Source organism: Rhamphochromis sp. 'chilingali' (genome assembly GCF_963969265.1).
Source record: "Rhamphochromis sp. 'chilingali' genome assembly, chromosome: 19".
Classification (NCBI taxonomy): domain Eukaryota; kingdom Metazoa; phylum Chordata; class Actinopteri; order Cichliformes; family Cichlidae; genus Rhamphochromis; species Rhamphochromis sp. 'chilingali'.
This window is the reverse complement of record NC_137946.1, coordinates 9,407,634-9,421,460: the sequence shown is the minus strand read 5'-3', so window position 1 is coordinate 9,421,460 and position 13,827 is coordinate 9,407,634. Positions and strand designations below refer to the sequence as shown.

At 39.9% G+C, this 13,827-nt stretch overlaps 1 pseudogene across 1 annotated transcript; it reads left to right on the top strand.

The window, feature by feature from the left end:
* The first annotated feature begins 3,022 nt into the window (after nucleotides 1-3,022).
* On the top strand, nucleotides 3,023-12,315 carry LOC308386753 (protein phosphatase 1D-like; annotated as a pseudogene). Its single transcript, XR_013974722.1, has 6 exons — nucleotides 3,023-3,701; nucleotides 5,467-5,695; nucleotides 7,939-8,063; nucleotides 8,185-8,366; nucleotides 8,611-8,838; nucleotides 10,141-12,315. The product of XR_013974722.1 is annotated as a protein phosphatase 1D-like (transcript).
* The last annotated feature ends 1,512 nt before the right edge of the window (nucleotides 12,316-13,827 follow it).

Here is a 13,827-nt window from a genome sequence, read left to right as displayed (position 1 = left end):
TCAACGTTTGTGAAATTTGGCAACAGGCTTTCTCCTGAAGGGCTTGAGAAACATGTTGATGTTTGGTCCTAGCCTTTTTGGCATCTTTCATTCTTAATTGTTTTGTCTTTCCTGAGTTTTTTTTTTTTCTTCGTTGTGAACGTGTCACATAGACAAAGCATACATTTAAGGTCTAGTGATTTCTACATTATCTATTTACTTACCTTGGACAACTTGTACTTATACTACAAAGTGATGTGTAAATACATTTCTTCAGTAAGATTGCTCACATACTTTCACATTCAGTTTAACTGTGATTTGCTCATATCAAATAATGACAAATGACTATATTAGCATACATTTATATGGTAATATTTGAGTCCTTTTTCTTTTACCCTCTTTGGTTGGCCTGACTGACACTTTAGTATCTACTCTGTGCGAAAACCAAAAGAAAAAAAAGAAGAAGCTATTTTTATGGATGGACTATTATACAAGAGCTGCACAGGGAATCTGTGAGAATGCAATCCAGGTGTCATTGCCCCTTGGTAATCTCTCTCGTCTTCAGGAATTCATTTTCTCAGCAGCTTCACTTGAAAATGACATTCTGACACCATTTACATGGAAATCACTTTGCCTCTTCATCTGTAATAGTGGTCTGTACGCAGACAGGACCTCTCTGAGGGCTGGACTATTAATGGGCATAAACAAGGAAGAAAGAAAGAAAGAAAGAAAGAAAGAAAGAAAGAAAGAAAGAAAGAAAGAAAGAAAGAAAGAAAGAAAGAAAGAAAGAAAGAAAGAAAGAAAGAAAGAAGGGTGCATACTAAAACCTGGGGTTTTCTGGGTTTAAGTCAAGGTCAAAGCTTTAGGTATTAAGGGATAAAGCAGCAGAAGAGACTGAGAGAAAGCATAATGTGGGAAATTCCTTTTTCTCCACTTAAACCTGGATCCTCTCTTTCCCCTTCTCCCTCTTTCGCATGCACAGACACACACATGTGGACAGGAATACATACCCACATTAAAAAGAGACATAAAGATTTCCCCCTAAAGCGCAAACATCCACCACAAAGCTCACATCTAAGCACTTGTTGAAAATGCATATAGTCTATGTTTCAGTGCCTTGTTAGATTGCAGTAAGACATGTTTGAATGCAAGATTTTATTTTCCTTCCGTGTTTATATCAAATATTTCTCCGTGATCATATCACAAATTAAACCAATATTTAAAAATGTCAATATTCCAAAAGAAAAAAGGCCTGTGAGGTGGGATAAGAGTAAAACATCTGGCACATCTCTCAGGCTCCAGGAAGCCACAAAGCCAATCTATTGTTTGCTTCTCCATGCTTGCTGCAAAACTGCTGCATGCATGCACAGTAGCACCTGTGACCTCAAACTTGAATGTTTGCTTAGACATTCACATTAAACATGCACTACAGCCAGAGTCAATGATGAGATTACCAAATCATAAATAACTGTGTATCTGGTTTACTTGTAGCAAGACAGGGAATGTGGAAGCACCTTTTATATGAAGAACAACAAAACCATGATAGTCCTACCATGACACATAAGATCAAATATTTTCTTTTCTTATATTAAATGAAAGTATACATTATATGCTTTGAAATCTTTGAATATGAGAGAAAAGGTTAAAAAAAAAAGATAGTTTATTTGGCTGGATTAACACTGCCTCCACCTGGCATTACTGTAACACTACTCGAAGTGCTCATAAAGAGACCACTGCTTTGGAGTAAGAAGTCCTAAACTTTTTACATTATTTCATGTGGTGTGTTTTAATGAAATCTGTGGTTTTATTTTACAACATGATCAATCTCCATTGCCAGGAAAGACTAAGTGCTACGCAAGAAACGAGCATTATGCCAGTAAATGTCTACTATGACCAAAATTATAATACTATCGACAAACACTCGCAGTAATAAGCTCTCTGTAAGAAGCATCTCCACATTTGGTTTTTACATTAATGTTTTCATTACCCAAGCAATGAAAAAAAGCTTATAGAGTTAACAAGACCAGCGCACACGCCACACTATCTGGAATGTGTTGGAGATTTCTGTCCAGCAGTTGTAGCTTTGTGTGAGCACAACCATTGTTTCTCATAGCACAAGTTATACACAATGCTAGGATACTGGAACAACTGCTAGCTTAGTCATGATAAATTTGTGTAATTTGAGGTAATTGAGTATGAAGGGAAAATAACTAAATCAATCAATAAAAACACAGTTAAATTCAGTTTCCAATATATTTTCAGTTTTCAATAGATTTCCAAATCACTAGAACAGTCAGCTAAAGGTGCTTTATACTGTAAGATAAAGACAGTACAGCCTACAGTAATAGTGAGAACAACCCAACAGTCAGATGAACCCCTATGAACAAGAACTTGGTGACAGTGGAAAGGAAAAACTCCTTTTTAACAGGAAGCAAAGCGGGGTAGAACCATGGAGGGAGACAAAACTATTTTTTTTCTATTTCTTTATTTTTTTTGTAGAGTATCTCTAGTACTATAAGCTTTTGTTACAGCCACCATCAAATTACGTGCAGTTAATACTTAACTAGTTTGAGTGGGACACAGTTATTTTAGTAAGTAATTTTTTTGTGAATTGGAAACCTTTACCTTGAAAAGCACAAGGTTTTTTGGCTTTATTTCAGATCGGTTTTTGATAACTGAGACCAAAACCTTGCATAACTTCCAGTTATGTTTAAATGTATTTTCCCAATTTATAGAAACTGAAGCTTCTGAACACATAGTCACTGATAGTCCGGTTATTAATAAATAATGTTTAATGAGTCTACTTTTTGCCATCTTAGGGTGATTTGCTACAGCCAAATAAAGAGTCGGCTTTTGAAAATTATTTATTGTTACCACTATAATACCAAAGCAAATGTTTCAGGTATAATATAACATGAGCTTGTCGTTGCGAGGTTTTCGAGCTGCCATGAAGGCAGCACGACAGGCGGGAGTGCCATGCGAAGTGTCTGAGTTGATGCATTTAAAGAGAGAGAGGGAGAGAGAGCGAGTAAAGCGACGTCATTACGTACAGCGGGACGTAGCTGAGAAGATAAACAAAAAAGGCAGGAAGCCTTCGGCTACACAATCGCGGCAAAATCGGTTTAAAATTTTAGCTTGGAGCTGCAGTTAGCAACTACATGCAGCCTTTTATTGCTTAGGTACGTGCCACACGGAGTTCACAGTCATGGACGACGCAATGATATTCCGTATGAGTGCATTTTCCGAGCAAGGAGGGAGAAAATACATGGAGGATGTTGTCGAGATAAGACTCGAGTACGAGCCGACGCCGACGCCAGCCGAAGATTATCCAAATTCTCAGAGACACGGGGGACCGGGGAAAGCGGAAAGTGAAGCTATCAAACAGACTCAGAGTGAGACCCACGGACACGAGGTTTCCGCCGAGTCGAGTCCAGCTACTGCAGCGTGGACAGAGAGTTTATCAGACGGGAATAGCGACAACATCAGTGCACCAACATCAGACCAAAAAGACGCGGAAAATCTAGTTGATACTCGAAGGTCCGTGGCGTTTTTCGCCGTCTTCGATGGCCACGGGGGCCGAGAAGCAGCGCATTTCGCCAGGGAGAATCTGTGGGGTCTGCTGAAAAGGCAACGGGGGTTTTGGTCGAAGGATCACAGTGAAGTGTGTGCCGCTCTACGGAAAGGCTTCATCGCTTGCCACCACGCAATGTGGAAAGAGCTACGTGAGTCATCCAAGTTATCTAACTTGCACTTTATTCCCTCATATTTTTTCGCTGGTGATCTTTATTGCAGCACGACGGGCATAAAATCTAACAATTACGAGTATCGGCATCTTAGATGGCAAAATGCTGTCGCGTGAGGCAGCATCCCACTCAGCTGGTTGCTGGTGGCTCCCCCGACGGCCAATCCCGTTACAATTAACAGCGAGCTGTCATCTGACCTCGACTCAGCCTTCGAGGCTGTCACAATATGATGTTGATATGATAGGATGCAAAGACATTAATGGATTGGATTTATATAGCGCTTTTCAAGGCACCCAAAGCGCTTTACAATGCCACTATTCATTCACTCTCACATTCACACACTGGTGGAGGCAAGCTACAGTTGTAGCCACAGCTGCCCTGGGGCCGACTGACAGAAGCGAGGCTGCCATATCGCCCCTCTGGCCAACACCAGTAGGCGGGAGGGTAAAGTGTCTTGCCCAAGGACACAACGACCAAGACAGAGAGCCCGGGGATCGAACCGGCGACCTTCCGGTTACAGATGCGCTTCCCAACCCCCTGAGCCCGGTCGCCAAAGAAATTAATGGTTAAAACGCAGGGAAAATACTGTTTTAGAGATAATTTTTCAGAGATAATATTCATAGTTTCATTATTTTTGATAAATGGAATGAAATGCAATTAACCACGAGTCAATGTTCAGTCTTTCCCAAATAGCATGGGACTGCGGGTTTTAAAGTATATATGGTAAGATGAGCTTTATGGGACTGGATTTTTTTTTCAAAGTCAAAAAACAGTTTTCAGCTGTGTGCCCCCCCCCCCCCCCCCCCGCCCTTAAAACACAGTCACACACTCTCTCACACACACACAAACACACGATCTTCATTTCCTCCTGTAGGTGCTGTAAGAAGAGGTCACGAAGATGCAAAATCCACAGTTTCCTGTGGTTTCCCTAAAGGTTATAAGGCAGCGTAGAGGTTTTTATAAAATTTTATTTCGGGGTTCAAAAGTGAACATATGCCTCTCCTTCTTATGCAAGCTGACCTTGTAATTTTTCTTTTTATGTAGTAGGCTGTTTTAGATATGAGCTTTCCAACTGTGATTCTGCCTAGATTTCTAATTCAGTTTCTTTTTTTGTTTTTCGATGCAGGGAAAAAGCAGGCCTGTATTTTTCTGTTTGTTTGTTGTTTTACAGTCAATGCATCTGTTTTTATTATCATACAATATTAACAAAAAGAAAAAAAATACTCTTGCGTGCGACTTACGCAGGGAGCAGCTCCATTGGGAAGAGTTTAACGTCATTATTTTCCAGTGCAACTTTAGGGGAAACAAACAAAACATATACCAACATTGATAATGGGACTCAATGAACTCAATTAAAACCATTTAAAACCACTTCCCTTTAGTTCTGATTGTGCTAACACCTTTATTGGATCAGCTTTTTAACTCACTGAAGCTTCATTCAGACTTGTGAATCTCTGTAGAGCCAACCGCATAACCTACATCAGCTTAAGGTTTTTATTTACAACTTATCTAAGGCATAGATTTAACACACAAACAGAAATCCACTGTTAATCCTTGCATTCGTTATAATTCTATGCTTCATAGGTCTGGAGTAAGTTTCTAAGTATCATATTCATAATGTTAATGTAACTTCTGCTTACCTTTTAATGTAACATTTCTTGTTATATTGGTACGCTTGTCTAGATTTTTTGCTAAGTGGTCTCAGAAAGCTGACTTACATTTGACTTTTCTTTTCCCCTTACAGCTGAGTGGCCAAAGACTATTACCGGGCTGCCCAGTACATCGGGCACCACAGCTAGTGTCATTGTCATCCGTGGGGTTCACATGTATGTTGCCCATGTAGGGGATTCAGCTGTAGTGGTTGGAGTGAAAGAAAATGACTCTGACATCACGCTCCAGGCACTTGAAGTAACACAAGACCATAAACCTGAACTTCCTAAAGAGAAGGAAAGGATTGAACGACTTGGTGGCAGGTGAGTCATGAACAGAACCTCAGAGAACTTCTTCTGTGAGGAACTTGTCAAGACTACAGAGTTAGAGGCTCTGTCAGATAGCCAAATAATAAATGTAAGGTGGCTCTCGTTCAGGAGGTAGAGCAGGTCACCTACTAATCAGACGGTTAGTGGTTCTATCCCCGTCTGCTACAGTAGAAAAGCACTATATAAGAACCAGCCCATTTACCATTCAAATCCAGGCATTTGTTCAGTTCCAGCATTGCTGATCTTCTGTCAAGCTTAAATGTCTTTTGGATAACTTGTCCATGTATTAAACACCTTTTGTTACCAATGTCTGAAAATATTTTAATGTCTCAGTGGGTGGCGTCTTATACCTTTAAGCCACATGTTGGCTGGTTGGCTTCTCAGTGGAAGTTCAAAAGCTGTCTTGATTGTGCTTGTTCCTAAACTGGCTAATGATAATGCAGAAAAGGAGTCCGTTAATCATGAAATAAACATAGCCAAGTGTGCTTGGTCCCAGCATAAAATAGAATCCATTTAGCATTTTTCAATTGGGAACTTTAGAAACCCTGCTAAGGCTAGCTAGCTGCTGCTTCAGCTATTGAGCAATTTGCATTGGTTGCATATTACCGGTAGATAATATTACTTTGCATTAACCAGACGATAAACAGTGTTATTGTGTTATTATAGTGTTATTATATTTCTTTCTTGTTTGTCTGTACAAATACGTGTGTGTGTGTATATCTACACATATATTCGTATCCGTAAATGAAAATACATGTAGACGAGTATATATTGGTTTTTTTTTGTTTGTTTGTTTTATTATGTCTGAAATAAATAAAGATACATACATACATACATACATTATTGTAACCCTTCAGACCAAATGGGTATGGCTATTTCGTCCAAACTCTTGAGACTGAACTGATACATCAGCTTGGGATTTCTCAAATCAATTTTTCTAACTTTAGCTGGCAGTTCTCATAATACTGACTACACTAATCAGACATTCTATTAGGTACACCTAGTTGGTAGTGGACTGGAGCCACTTTCACCATCAGAACTAAAAAGTCTTCATGGTATAGATTCAGCAACCAAACATTCCTCAGACATTTCGGTCCTTGTTTACAAGATGAGCATCACAAATTCAGCCATAAGCATCTAGATACATTGTTCTAAAGGGATGGACATGTTCATCAACGGTATTCAGGTTGCCTGTGGTGTTTAAATGATGCTCACTTGGCACTAAAGGGCGCAAAGTGTACCACAAAAACTTCCCCCACACACTATTGCACCACCAGCAGCCTGAATCACTGATACAAGGCAGGATAAAACCATGGTTTAGTGTTGTTTACATCAGATTCTGACCCTAACATCCATGGGTTGCAGGAGAAATCAAGGCTCTTCCAATCTTTTCTTGTTCAGTTTTGCTGAGCCCAGTGAACTGTAGCCTCAGTTTCCTGAGGCTTCTTAGCTCACAGGACTGTCACTGGGTGTGGTCTTGTGATGCTGTAGCCCATCTACTTCAGAGTTCAGTGTGTGGTCGATTTAGAACTGCTCTTCTGCATCATCTTTTTCTACCTTCGTTATAACCAGTGGTTATCTGAGTTAGTGTTGTCTTCCTATTAGTTTGACACAGTTTGGCCCTTTTTTTTGACACCAACAAGGCATTTTGACCCAGTGAACTGCAGCTTGCTGGATTTTTTTTCTTCTTTTATGGGGAGGAACCTCTGTATAAACCCTAGAGATAGTTGTGTGTGTGATCCTAGTAGATCAGCAGTTCCCGAAATACTCAGAACCCCTGCCACGTTCAGAGTTACTTAAATCACCTTTCTTCCCCATTCTGAAGCTTGGTTTGAAATTCAACAGTTCGTGTTGAGCATGTCTACATGCCTTAAACATATTGCATTTGTACTATGTGACTGACTGATTAGATATTTGCATTAACACTCAGCTGAACAGGTGTTCCCAACATAGTGGACGATGGGTGTATCTATAGCTATCTACAGTAATAGTCAGAGGGTGTTTGGCCAGCAACTTGGAACTAACTAGATGTGTTTTGTTTTTTTTGATCATGCCCAAATCAGCCTAACTGGCATTGTGCAGGATTATATCTATCATTACTGTGTGAACACAAGCTGCAATTAACTGCAAGCAGTAGAATGATGACTGCAGTTCACTTGATGCGTGCGGGTGTCATTAATAACAATGATTTTGAGCAAAATCTTGTATTGAAGCGTTTCTTTGTTTTATTTTTGTAGTGTAATGAAAAAATCTGGGGTGAACCGTGTTGTGTGGAAGAGGCCCAGGCTGACCCACAATGGCCCTGTGAGGAGGAGTACAGTCATTGACCAGATCCCTTTCCTGGCCGTAGCCCGATCCCTTGGTGAGAAATTTAACTCTTTATTTATGAGATGTTTAAATGTAAGTGCACGATGTGAGTAATGGCCTTTTTTTTTTTTTTTTTAATCTATTCCCACTAATTATAATTTCTTGTGTGTTGACAGGTGACCTCTGGAGCTATGATTTCTACAGTGGAGAGTTTGTGGTTTCTCCTGAGCCTGATACCACCGTGATGACCCTTGACCCCAAACGACATCGCTACATTATTCTCGGCAGTGATGGACTGTGGAACATGATGCCACCCAAGAATGCTGTTAATATGTGTTATAGTCACGACAAAATGGTGGTACGTAATAGTACCATTTTAATATTTTTACGTTATGTTTAATGTTATGTTTACATGCAGTATAGTGGTTTGGAATTTAAAACGGTTACAACGTTTCTTAAGGTAGATGCCTGCTATACTTATTAGAGTGGGGCAGTTTTGAATTGATTTTCACACTTTCACCTCAAGTAAACACAATTTCAATTAAAGTGGTATCACTGGAAACCTGAAAACATTGATTCTCTTTATCTCTTAATTTATTAAGGGGCCAAAGGGAATGTCTTGTGCCCGCCGGCTGGGATGCACAGCTCTGTTGTTTTGGAAGGAACGCATGCTCCGTGCAGATAATACGACAGTGATCGTCCTAGCCCTACAGGAACGCGGTGGCCCACCTATCCCTATGCATCGAGATGAGATTGTTGTCGACATGGCTACAGGAATTGACCACGTTCCTGGCCCAGGGACGACTTATAACACATGTGAGGTCCCAAAGGTCAGTGCCCTAGCTTTTCTTTAGCCTTTTCCTTTTGCTCTGTTTCCATTAAAGCATATACCCAGTGTGTTCACAGTGTGTGTTTGTCTTTGGCTATTCACTGTATTGTCCTCTATATATATATATATTTCAGTCCATTTTTTTAATTATCATTTTAATACTTTCACCAGTTGGAATATGATTATTGGTAAACACCTAGAGAAATTAGCCAAAGGTCACACAATCAGTTTCCATCAGAAGATCGATGGTTTACCAAATCACTTTTTGTTTTCGGGGCCCAACAGGCGGAGCATGAGGATGGCATGTTTTATGAAGAAGATGAGGTATTTGGAGAAGAACATGAGGGATGGACTTGCCTGGAGTGGTAGTGAGGTGACTGACTCAGCAATGAAAATGTGTCAAAAATGATTAGCCCATGATTTGCCCTTCTCAAGATCCAGGCTGGTCTTACTGAATCTGATAGGAAAACGCAGCTGTTTGGACCAAAGGATGATTACATCTCTGTACAACCAGTTAAGCTAATTTGTTCTGAAACACTGGTATTATTACCTCCAATGTAGCGCTTTTGTTTATTTAAATCTGTTCATTGGTATTTACCAGAACATTACTGACAAATGAGCACCAGTGGTGGGAGACGGTGAAACGGCTGCTGTTCTCAGATTATTCCCAGGTTGCACTGGCACAACAGCTGGCATCAGTCAAAGATCTTATTTAAAATGTCAAATTTTTCAGTGTTTATTGACGCCAGTGCCTTTAGCATCCTTAAAGTCAAGAAGACGGTAACCCTGATGATGATTGAGTTTATGATATGAGCGCTTTTACACATACTCTGAACTGCAGCTCATCTAACGCTGTGAGATGGCATTGGGAGAGTATATTTACACTTCCAGAGAAGATGATGATTGTTAAAGATGACCAGTTTATTTAGGCGGACAGATGGAAGACGGGGATTTTTAGGACTGCATTTACTCACCTTTATCATTCTTTCAGATGCCAGTCATATATCGATATTTACTGTTTGCATCATTTGCACATTTATCACATGTGCATGCAATACACATAAAACTCAGTGTAGATTCATTTTTATATCTCTGAGTTTGTCTCCATGTCTCCATTCATATAATATAGCTTCCATGAGTCCATCTCATTTTTAGCCGTAAGTTATTAAATGGCAAATTTTTTGTTTGTTTTGTTTATTCTTGACAACTGTGTTTGGATTTCAAAATAAAAGTACTTAGTTTTTGGAATTCTATTTAATCACTCAATAATAATGCTAACTTTTTAATTTTCGCTTTATTTCAGTGGAGTGGTGAACCACTGAATGTTCCCTCGCCTTTCAAAGAAAGTTCCACAACTCTGGAGCAGGCATTTGGGTTTTACGAAGCCGCTTTCTGTGCGACCACACAGCTCTTACCCGACATCGACTCCGTCGGGGACGCGCTGCCCCCTTCAGACGATTCAGCCAATGTTTTTGAAAAGCAAGACTCGACCACGCAGATGGACTGTGCTACTTCCCCTCCGCCAATAAAAAGGTCTCGCCGCTGTTCGCACGTCTCCCCAGAACTCAAAGGTCCTCATCGTCGGCTCGGCCGGCCCCCCAACAAAGGTTTGTCCCCAAAGACGCCTCACGGCGAGACGGAAAACGAACAGTCCCTTCAAACTCAAAGCAGAGAAAGAAGCTCCTCTGAGGAACGCAGCATCCTTTCACAGCACCACAACGCTGCCTTGTGCGTGTGCTGAATCTGGTCTCATACACAAGGTGGTTTCTGGCCGCGACGCTGAACTAATGAACTAATGATGTGCATCGTGTTGACTTTGAACCAGGTGTGCCACAGGCCTATTCCTAAATGTATAATTTTACTACAAAGTCCTTTTTTTCCTTTTGTAAATATGTCAGAAATTGTGAATATGTTATTCCTTTATATTTTTTTTGCCCCCACTTTGTGTTTGAGTTTTGATTTGCCCTGTTTACGCTACCGAGTGTCATACTTTTAAGTTTGTACAATATATTCATAAGCCAGCTAATGGGAGATCAGAAAATCTGGCACAACATCAGTTCAGCAGAACTGTTAAGCATGTGATCCTCGAGATTTTTAATCAACTGTTCATGAACTATTGTAGATTGTTTTGGTTTTTTTTGTTGTTGTTTTTAACTTGGTGGATGGTATTACATGCTAGCCTTTGTTTGACTAGATTTAATATTTCACATCAGTTGTTTGGATCCCTGCTGAGTTTAAATGTGCTACTGACTCAGCATCTGGAAAGGGTTCAGAGCCAGTTCACATCAAATGGGGAGGCTCAGGTTCTGTGTATTCACTTGGAGAGATGCCTCTAGTACTTATTATTCTTTAGGGTTCAAGCAACAGGTGTGAGGAAATTATGCAGGTTCTGGGTTTTAATCTGTATTAATTATGTGCTGTTATGATCACAGCTTTTACTCATATGATTGATGAATTTCATGCATAGCTTGTGTTGTGTTAAAGGCTAACTTCACACAGATTACATGTTCTCATAATAGTTTGTACACAATTTGAGTGAAATGGTCATTTACTGTTTTCGAGTTCTTTTTTTCCTTTTTGGGTTTTCCTATTGTTCTGTTCCACTCGCCTTAATTTATTTTTATTTATCATTTGGCCAATTAAATGACACTTTTGGACCTCTTTACAACTTTAATAAAGGCAGCTAAAGAGGTTATTGACTCGAACGGGTGTCTACGTATTGGAAACGCCAAGCACACTACCTGTTCACTAGGCACTAACAACTTCAACATGTCTTCCTCTTTGTTGTTCTATACTGTATTCTTTGTATATGCATGGTTTTGCATCCGCAGCTTGTTTGACTCTGCGAAGGCAACACTTTATGTTCCATGAGTTGACTACATTAAGTGCCCGATTCATGGTGTTGTGTTTATACGGCAGCTCAGCAAAAGTCCCGGCTCATTCGTTGCCTTCTTTTTCCATTTTAAAATGTCATGGATGCCTTAGCACAGACGAGTCCGACGTGCTCTTCACATTATTTTACATATTTGGGAACCGAACTGGTGACAATCTCTGTGGCCCAGCCTCGAACGCCACACACCTTCAGTTAGTCTAATTAGTCGTTAGTCTAATTCTACCATTTGCACTGCATCACACTAAATCTGCTCTGCGTGGTTAATATTTTGTTCCTGTTACTTTGAGCGGTTTGTTCGTTTTTGTACGGTGCGTCAATATGCAATAGAAGTTTGTACAGTACATTATTATGCAAAGTAATCGGGGTGTTTCAGGAGTCTGGCATGCTCAGATCTATTCAATGTTTTGTGACGTGTCCAGATGGGTGTTAATGGGCATGTGGTGTGTTATGACAAATTAAAATGCTTTGGTCTGACTTTGTATCCAAATGCTGCCGGTTTTCAAGATTTAACTGTGTAAGTTACAGACTTTGAAAGTTGACTGGGTATAAAGTGTTTGCGTGTTGTAATAAAGTTCTCATTTTTCACACAGCGTCATCATTCAATAATTTCCCAACTTTGATAACTAGATTAGCTGTTTGGTAAAGCTGCTTAATCAGTAGACATTTGTGCACAGTATATAGTCTTGAGTTAGCGTGGTGCTGAGATATACTGTAGAGGGGGAGAAGAGAGGTAATAGACCATGCATTTGCTGCTATTATCCAGTAGATGGTAGCAATGTAAAGGGCTTGAATGCCATCTTTACCAGACAAATTGGGTATCTCTTATATAAATCCCACAGATCTAAATCACTAATATATATGACTTGCAACGTGGCTCTTTATGATACAGTTTTTGGACAAATAATTTCTTGTTGAACCTCTCTTTTTAGATGTTCAATAAGAAAAGTGGTCAAAAACATGGACTGATAAGAGCTACAGTTTTAGGACAAAAAAAACCCAAACTCCCAACATGGTGGAAAAAAGGTTGGTTTGACTTTGCAAATGCTTTGGCTGTCCAGCATTTTTATACCTTTTTAAAAGGAAAAATACATGGAAAAAACAGATTTCAATACAGGATTGTGCTAATTTACGCTATTTTAATATATGTTGTTAAATAGGGGGATTTTATTTATAGTTAAATGTAATTTCTCATACTACATGCCATCATTTATATTTAGAAAGAAACAAAGTCTTTTGTAGTAACATGGACTCTGACACACTCTCTACTTTGCATTTCACTTACACGTTACAGACATCAGATCCATGATAGCGTTGTGTTGACTTAAATATTTCATCGACTGTCAGCTCGGCATCTGCTGACCCACCTAACACGCAACGTTTCCCTTTTACTGCAGTCTGTCGCTGTACATCAGCCAGCGAAGCATCACTGTGTCCACCGCATTTCTCTCTGCTCCGCCTGTCTGAATTTCTTACAAATAAGCATGATCAGAGCCAGTCGAGGAGGGCAGTGGAGAGCAAACTGGATGTGACAGCTACAGGAATGTCGTTAAGTGCATTTACACAAATGTTCTACACTATTGATGCACTTGCATATTTCCAGGTTATGCTTCTTCCTTAAACTCCACTGTGTTTTGGAGACTAATGTACTTTTAGTTTTGTACTTTTCACTCTGACAGTTATAGTTGCCAGTTAATTGCTATCTAATTTATAAAAAAGGGGAGCAAAGACAATACTAAAAGTCAGACATGTCCTGCTAGAAGAAAAGGAACAGAGAAGATCAGGTACATCTGTTCCATATTCCAAGGAAATCTGGAAAAAGTGAGGAGCAAAAAATGCCATGAATACATTCAAACTGCATCTCTAGTCTGCAAATGTCCCCTTTTATTCATTCCTTCCCCCATACTGTCGGTTTGGTCACTATTAGAACAGGATTTTTGAAGGGTTGCTGCCATGAAGGGTACCATCCTCACCAACTTCCGATGCACTTCACAACAGGCCTGGAATAAGACAGAAAAACTCAGTTCAGAAAAGAACTCCAAAGATTACTCGGAGTAGGAGGAAAGAGTTCAAACTTTCAGTCTCATAGGCAGATGCGGT